Raw genomic sequence first — 8,509 nt, forward strand, 5'->3', positions numbered from 1 at the left:
TCCACTATAATCTCAGATAATGGGACATCATTTAAGAACAAAGACATGAAGAAATTCCTCGAGAAATATCATATCAAACATCGATTTTCTACACCATACTATCCTCAATCAAATGGTCAAGCTGAATCATCCAATAAAATAATTGAACAAATTCTTCGCAAAACCGTGAATAAGCATGGTAAGGACTGGAGTACTCAGCTAATTTATGCTCTTTGGGCTTACCGAACGAGTGAACAAATTGCTACAGGAACTACCCCTTATAATCTTGTTTATGGTGCTGATGCTATTATGCCTTTAGAATTAGAGATTCCATCACTTAGAGTTTCTCTCAAAGGTATAGTAGATGATGACTCTTATAGAGAGCAAAGACTTCAATAGCTTGAGATGCTTTATGAACAGCGTATAAATGCTCTTGAGCATATTCAAGCGTATCACAAAACTCTACAATGAAGCTATAATGATAAGGTTATTCAACATTCCTTCTCAGTAGGTGACTTAGTTCTCTATGAGAATCAGCGCAATGTGAATGCCTTACCTAAAGAAAAGGGAAAATTTAGTCCTAATTGGCTCGGACCGTATATTATTATTGAAGATTACGGATCAGGTGCTTACAAAATAGTGGATGTAGACGGTACGCCTCTTAAAGAACCTATAAACGCTATGCACTTGCGTAGATACTATGCTTAATTCCTCATTCCTTATCATTCATCTATTTTCCTTTTCACTTCTTCAAGATTGGATAATATGTTAGCATATCTTTGTTAGAGCAATTAGAATTAAATGATATGTTGTTTAATCTATATTGCTTTGTTCCTAACAAGCATGTTTCTTTACTCTCTAGTTTGTCTTGAATTTATTCATGTAAATTGCAAAAGATTTACATTTTCATTATGTTGGCATATTATACAATGTCTTTATGTGTTAAGTAGAATTGTATCATGTTGTGTATAATTTAAATCACATTACTTATATGATTCTTAGGCTTAACACATATTTCTTCCCTATCATCAATGTAGTACTTGATCAAATATTGTAATTAAGTCACACATGTATCAATTTAATCATGGAGCATTGAAAAATCAATCACATGGAAATTAAATTCAGAACATACATGTAAATCTACCAAATGTGTTAGCTTTAATCAAAGCAAAACATACAATTGTTTTAGGCATTAAAGATAACACGTTTGAGACAAAGAGAAGCATGTGTATATATATATATATATATGTGACTAGTATGATACAAAAGTAGGTCACTATACAAAATGTGACCTATCCTACAATATGAAATCATCTCCTATCCCTAGGGCTAGTGGCTGGAGAGTGACGACTAGACGCTCCCTCCTGATCCGGCCATGAAGGTGGACCCACAGGTGTATAGCATGATATAGACCGTGAATGACTCCGAGAGGAACTCCTAAGATCCCTATCCATAAGGATCGCGCGATACGAGGTAGCCTCGGCCTGAGCTGCTGCTAGGTCACGCTGCGCCTGCTGAAGGTTCTCTGATAGAACTCTCTCTCTCTCCCTCCATATTTCCACCTGTACTCGAAATGGGGAAAACAAGTCCTCATGTCGACCCGCGTTCCCTTGAGGCCTATAAGCAACCTGTGAGGAACTAGGGATCTGTGCCCTCGTGGAAATATCTGTCACTGCTTGCTGGATCAAGGAGCGCCACTCCTGCACATTAGCTGTGGCAGTAGAAAAGATTTTGTATTAGTACCATTCTATATCATCACAACATTAATCAATCAATATAAACCTACTATACCTGGATCTCCCTCGCGCCAGTAAGGATCGTGATATGGTAGCATCTGTGACTGGGAACTTCTAGGCTCCCCGCGCTCGAATGATCTGTGCACGATGGGTGCAGGTCTCCGTATCGCCTCATGTTCCCCCTTTTGAGGAATATGAGGAGGATCCAAGGCTATGGTATCATCCCCTGAATGGTGGGGAGCTGCATCTGATTCCTCCTTGTCATCTCTATCCTCCTCCTCATCTGCATCCTCGCCCGCATCCTCGTCATCATCTCTATCTGTGTCATCCTCCTCTCCTTCCTCCTCCTCCTCAGCACTAGGCTGATCTCCTATTGGTGGGTCAGGATCTCCTGCCTCCTCATGACCCTCTCCCTCCTCTGGCTCCTTCGATCTGGATCCCGGATCCTCATCTTGGTCTCCATGTCTCCATGGACCTGGATGGCCTGTCAGGTGATCCAGTGGAAAGATGGGCCCTGGATATGTCCTCACAAACCATGACAGATACCTATGCTGTGCTCCGGGATCTGCGGCATAATTAGTGACCACATCCTGATCGGACCCCTCTATATCTGTGATCTCGATATCATCTATCATATGTCTCGCTACTGCTCTGGGTCTAGGAAGGACTCGCGAGTGTCGAGTGTAGATGGGTACGTCGGCTGGAACACACTGCTCTAGCCCAAACTGCCTCCATACTCGGTCAAAGTAGAATGGGACTATGATATGTGGGTATCGTCCTCTCAGTAGGAGATTCCTCTGTAAGCATGCTAGCTGTCTCTCCATCCCATCCCATCTGTGCATCCGCAGATATGGTCTCCATACTGTCACCTCAGCTGTCAATCTGTCAAATGTCACTCTCCAATATAGTAGATCCCCAAATCTCCACTCGCTGGTAAGTGGATAGGCAAACACCCTGGTTCACTCGCTAGCCGCACTCATCGGATAGCCGACAAGCCTGGTGCATGTGAAATGCTCAAATATCCACACCTGAAGAAGTGTGCATGTCATCAAGCTGCAACCCTGTCCAAAAGCATACTCCTCGAGGTCGTGATAGAGATGTGCAAGCATACTCCGACCCCAGGCGTATACTCTCCTATGTCTCTCCATAGCCCTAATGCACCATGTGAGACCCCCATGCATGTGCGTACCTTGCCCATTAGGGCAGATAGCTAGTGCAATGATGGCAATCATAAGACATCTCATGAGGGGCACCTCTCCGGTAGGATGTAAGAGCCAGCTGACCATGATGCGACCTCTCGTCTCACTCAGCATGACTCTCCCTATGTAGTATACCTGCTCCCTCTGATGGTCCTCTGCTGACCGATCGATCGCATATGTCATGGTAGCTCCTCTGATCGGTAGGCGAATTATGCAGTACACATCCTCAAGTGTCACTGTCATCTCCCCTACTGGAAGCTGGAATGTACATGTGTCAGGATCCCATCGCTCCATAAGTGCCATCAGCATCGCAGGATGGAATCGAATGGTCGGCATGAGAATCATAGACCACAAACCTACTATAGACAATGTATCTCTCTCTGCCTGAGTCAGCCGGGGAATCTGATCTCGCAAACTACGAAGAATCTGCCCCGCAGTGTGCTCTCTCATGTACGGGAGACCCTGCGATACGAAAACATCAGTGTAATCAGTACTCAATCATCACAATCATCTATGCCAAAAATGAAAGTTGTCAAACATCGAAAGCTAACCCTAGCATCCCTCGCCAAGTCCTGATTGGGACCATGGTGCCCTGAGAGGACCATGGCGCCCTTTAGGGACCATGGCGCCCTGAGGGGACCATGGCGCCCTGAGGGGACCATGGCGCCCCACAGGGACTATGGCGCTCGGATAGGACCATGGTGCCTTGGGTGGGACCCAGGGTCAAAATCTAGGGCCCGCATTTGATCACAGAAACTCCAAGTCAACAGAAATGCAGAAAGTCAAAGTCAAAGTTCAGTCAACTCACCTCGTCCAGTGGCTCGTCACTGATCACGGCCTCTCGCATGATCTCCATCCTTGTGGGACGCTCTGATCATCGTGAAGGCATGATGATGGCTATGTGGGCTCTGCTGCAATGAACAATACTCAGAAATCAACAAAGTGACAAATGCAATAGTCACTTTCAAGGTATATACTCTCATTCCTTTACCTTTACTTTCAAAACCCTAATTCTCCTCTATCACTCGTTTCATCATAACTTGAGTTTGGGAAATGCGATTTTTGAACCGTTTTTTGCGTAGGAATCGTATTTTCATTCCCTTACTCCCTTGATGTTCCAAAATGTGCTCTGATGAAGCCTCTTTAGTGAACATCTATCATCAATAATCTCTCACACAATTTGTCGTCAGTAAACATGCTACCCTGTTTCACCTCCCTAATAAGCAAGCCGAAACAGGGGGGCATATAGCTACTCGCAAATTTCATCACTTTCCTTAGTAAGTATTAGGTGATTTTGTGATCTAACGTGTGTTCTGTAGGGTGCGGTTCCTAACTGTGTACTACAAATACCGTTGGGGGCTTCGTTCGACGGACTTATGGATATATCCTTTTTCAAATAATGTTTACTTTCCTGTACTTTAGCTTGCATATGCACGTAGTACTCATATGACCGCTAAAGTGGGGGCTAAATGTAACGTCATAAATTGTACGCACTTGCTAAAGCAGTACAATTTCACACCTAGTTTAGCACCCGCCTTGGTGCATTTGGCATTTTGCATTGCATTTCCCCTTTAGCACTTAATTAATCAAATTAATTAGGTCTAAGGTTCTATTTCATCATCTTCCACATCATAAAGTCGGGCCCTTTTCATTAAAGTGTGCCCCTTTCATTTTATTCCTCCAATACATCATTTAATCAAAAACCCTAATTAGGTCCTATTCTGAGCTTGGGGGCTTGATTTCGGGGGTCAAAACATCTCGAAATCACCTGTAACTTCGGGATTCGCTCTAAAATCATCATATCCGACGGCCCTGAAAATTTGGTGAAAATTTGTCGGGACCGTCGCGCCCGGAGTGCACATGGTCCCGGACATTTTTCCTGAAACTTTAGGAGTGCAATCCAATCATAAAATAAAGCTTAACCCCAAGAAATTGGTGGGAGATTCAATCTCTAGGTCGGCCAAAAGCTGGAATTAAGACCTAGGGTTTCATACATAAGAGCTCTCTTTCTTCATTTGAAAGGATCCGAATTTTGGTTTCAGGAACCTCATATGCAGTAAAAGAGCAGATCTTTAAGGACTCCAGCAACATTCAACATTCATCCATCAAGCATTCATCAATTTCATTCATCCACTTAGGGCTTGGAAGACATTGAAGAGCAATAGGGGATCACCGACTGAAGATTGGCTTGTACCCCTCCCTTGGGGTTGGATATAAGTGCAGATTTCGGGATTCAGACGATGCCGCAAGTTGCAGATCCGGGAGAAGCAGACAGAGACCGAACCATACACCAAGTTTCAAAGCAGAAGACCAGGATAGGGGCGTGGGGCGCCCTGGTCCTGCCAAGAATGGGGCGCTGGGTGCCCTGGTCCCTGGGACAAAGGCGCTGGGCGCCCTGGTCCCCCTGTTAGATAGCAAGTTTTCAGCAGTTCGGATAGTTTTCCAGGTTGCAAAACAGCAGTTTCAGGAGCAGTTTTAGGGGCAGAATCAGGACAGTGGTGCCCACGCCCCCGTCCCAAACATTCTCACTCATATTTTGACTCCAAGTACGCATTTGCATCCTTGTCTTGTCCCTGTGTTTACAGCTTTCCATAGTTTAAGTTCAATTCTGCAATCTTGTTATTAGTTCATACTTGCACTTTGGGGTTAGGGATTGAACTTGCATCATTTTATCCTTCAATTACAACAAAGGAATATAAATCCTAATAGGTAGCCCGTGGCTCCCTCTTTCACAAAAAGAAGTAGCCAATTGTATGATACCTCTAGGCTCTTTCGTATTCCACAATGTGTGTCAAAAGGTGGGATTAGGACATGTTAGCCTAGTCTCGCTTTTTCCCCTACACAGGTTGGTAGGATATCCATGCAACCATGCCCTGTCTCCTGAGATTCAAAGGTTTTTGAGGCCAAAGGAATATGGTGAAGACACCTCGATTGAGCACAACTGGGGAAACTGGTATTACTTTCTAAATTACACTCAAATAAGAGTGTATGGGTTTGAAGGGAAACCTTACCTTTTACCTATCACGGTGCCTAACAAAGTTGCATGTCTCGAGATCATTAGACAATTGTCAATAGCAAGTGCCCAACAGTTAACTGACCATGGAAAACAATCCATTGTGCTTGGGTTGTTGGTGTTCTCAAATTTCATTGTTAAAATCTCTAAGAGTTATGGGTTGTTGTAGAACAAATAGAATTATTATAAAATGGTTGAAGGTGACCCTAGGCCAAATTTTGACCCTGAAGGTTACATGAGAGAAGCAAGGACATCACAGAAACTGCAAGCAAGTGATCATAGGCCGCTCATGCCAGATGACTTTGTGAGAAATTTGGACAGAGAAATGACCATTGCTAAAATGGCATAGTATGATAAAGTTTCCAAAGCCTATACATTGAAATTATGCAGAGGGAAAATTAGTGATGATGCCCTACAAGGGATAGATGACCCCTTGGTTAAAGCAAATAAACTCATGGAGCATGAACTTGATATCTTGGAAGGTGTCTCTGCATATGTTTTTAGGGATAGAACATACATTAGGGATACAGAGCCCTTGATTAAAATGTCTCCCCAATCCACTTTTGATTTCATCCCAATTGATTCGCCCAGAGAGGACTACCCACCTAGCTTTGAAGGTGATGTGCAATTGGACTTAATGGCAGGACAATACAATGTCTAGGAAATTGGAGACATAAGGCTATTGGAACATGAAGATTTTATTGTTGATAATGATTTTATTTCTTCAAAGGAATTTAATACATTTTTGAGCCAACATAAAGGAATGAAAATCAGGGACATCATGAAAGAAAAGACAGAAGAAGAAAAGGTCCAGAGATTGCAAGAAGAAGTGGATCAAGCCATGAGGGAGATGACACCTGAGAAAGGGAGACAACTACTTAATGATGCAGGAGTGTTTATTTACTCTAGATGGGATATAAGATCTATATTGTTATTTGATAGTTTTCTCAGGAAACAGGATCCAACTAGGCAAATCATGCCTAATGAGGTTGACAAAATCTTTATGGGTTCAAGGTATGACCCAGACCAAAAGGCTCTCATGATGTGGGCCTTGTATCAAAAGGAAAAGAGACCCATACTTGTCGACACAGACCAAGCTTTTGGTCATTTGATTATCTAACAAGCTAGAAAGACTGATCCCAGGATCACAGCCAAACTGAACTTGGATGTAGCAAAATTGAATCAGGATCAAATAGAGTTCTTGGTAAGATAAAATAACACTTACAAAGGTTTATATGAGAAGGCCACTGAAGAAATCCAAAAATTACAAGAACAATTGCTACAACGAGCTCCTGGTGTTGGGAATGATGAATTGGATACAATGCTTCAGACTGACCGAAAGGTCATAGATTCTTTAATAGATGCCATTTATTGGAAGACAAGAAGTGAAAAGCTTACAAAATCGGTAGATAATGCCAAATTAAAAATCAACAAACTTGCTAATGACATTATCAAACATAGATTCAAAGCCATGATGGTACACACAAGCTAGTATTGGAGGGCATATACAGGGACTATAAAAGCCTAAGAGGAGCATGAAAGGTTGAAAGAAAGGCTACAGGATGTAATGAAAAACCACCGAGCCATGTCACCAGAAGAGAAAACTCAAGGAGATCAATATCTAGAAGAACATGACAGATATGTCGATGCACTTAATAAGGATCTCCAGGCATTGGATGAAGATGGCATTGTAAAGATACCAACAATCTGTAAGGAAGGAGAAATGATGGCATTAGAACAATGGAAAAATGAGTTTGCCTATGTTAAAGGAAAAGTTACCGCTGAAATTAGCTAGGATGAAGACATGGCACCATGCATAAATCGAGCAGTATTTGATTTCTTTTCACTGGAAACCGAATTGAAGATAAGGAGCACTACCACCAGATGTTACAAGAGTGATAGTTACATAAATCGCCTTGAAATGCTCAATTTGTTTATCTTTCACTTTGTTAAGAAAACACAATCTAATGTTAGTGTCGAGGAGACCTGACCCTTCGTAGGATAGACTTTACTCTCTTATATATATGAGGAGTTTCTATAAAAAAAGGGAGAAGAAATATATTATAGATTCTAGCATGATACTGTACTATTTTGAAGACTTTAATACAATTAGTTATTTTCTTTTGCATATGTGTTGTGAGTTATTTCATTTTCTATAGGCAGTTGTTTGTGATATTATCTCTGAGAAGATAAGGTTACTTGTATTCTTGCAGTGAATTTTATGGTATTATGTTATAATTCTGAATCAAAAGATCTACTAGTGAATTGTCATTGTTCCTTGTAGCTCTTTCTTGAATGGTCCCTTAAGGTTAGGGTTAAATTCATTCAGGCTATCTATAACATAAACATTTGACAGATTTCTCTTAAGAAATAGTAATTGACAGATTTACCAAAGGGGTAAGTTTAAGAATTGTCTCACGAATCATACATTAAGTCCTAGAAGAATATAAGACTTTGTAGCCCAAATAATAGGGAAGACATTGGTCATTTACAATTCACAATCTTTACCATATTAGTTATCTTTACATTAAAGCAATAGGACTACTTGAGTAGGACACATAAAACCAATTAGCAATAGTATA

This window comes from Cryptomeria japonica, chromosome 3, assembly GCF_030272615.1.
Source record: "Cryptomeria japonica chromosome 3, Sugi_1.0, whole genome shotgun sequence".
In the NCBI taxonomy this organism is placed as follows: domain Eukaryota; kingdom Viridiplantae; phylum Streptophyta; class Pinopsida; order Cupressales; family Cupressaceae; genus Cryptomeria; species Cryptomeria japonica.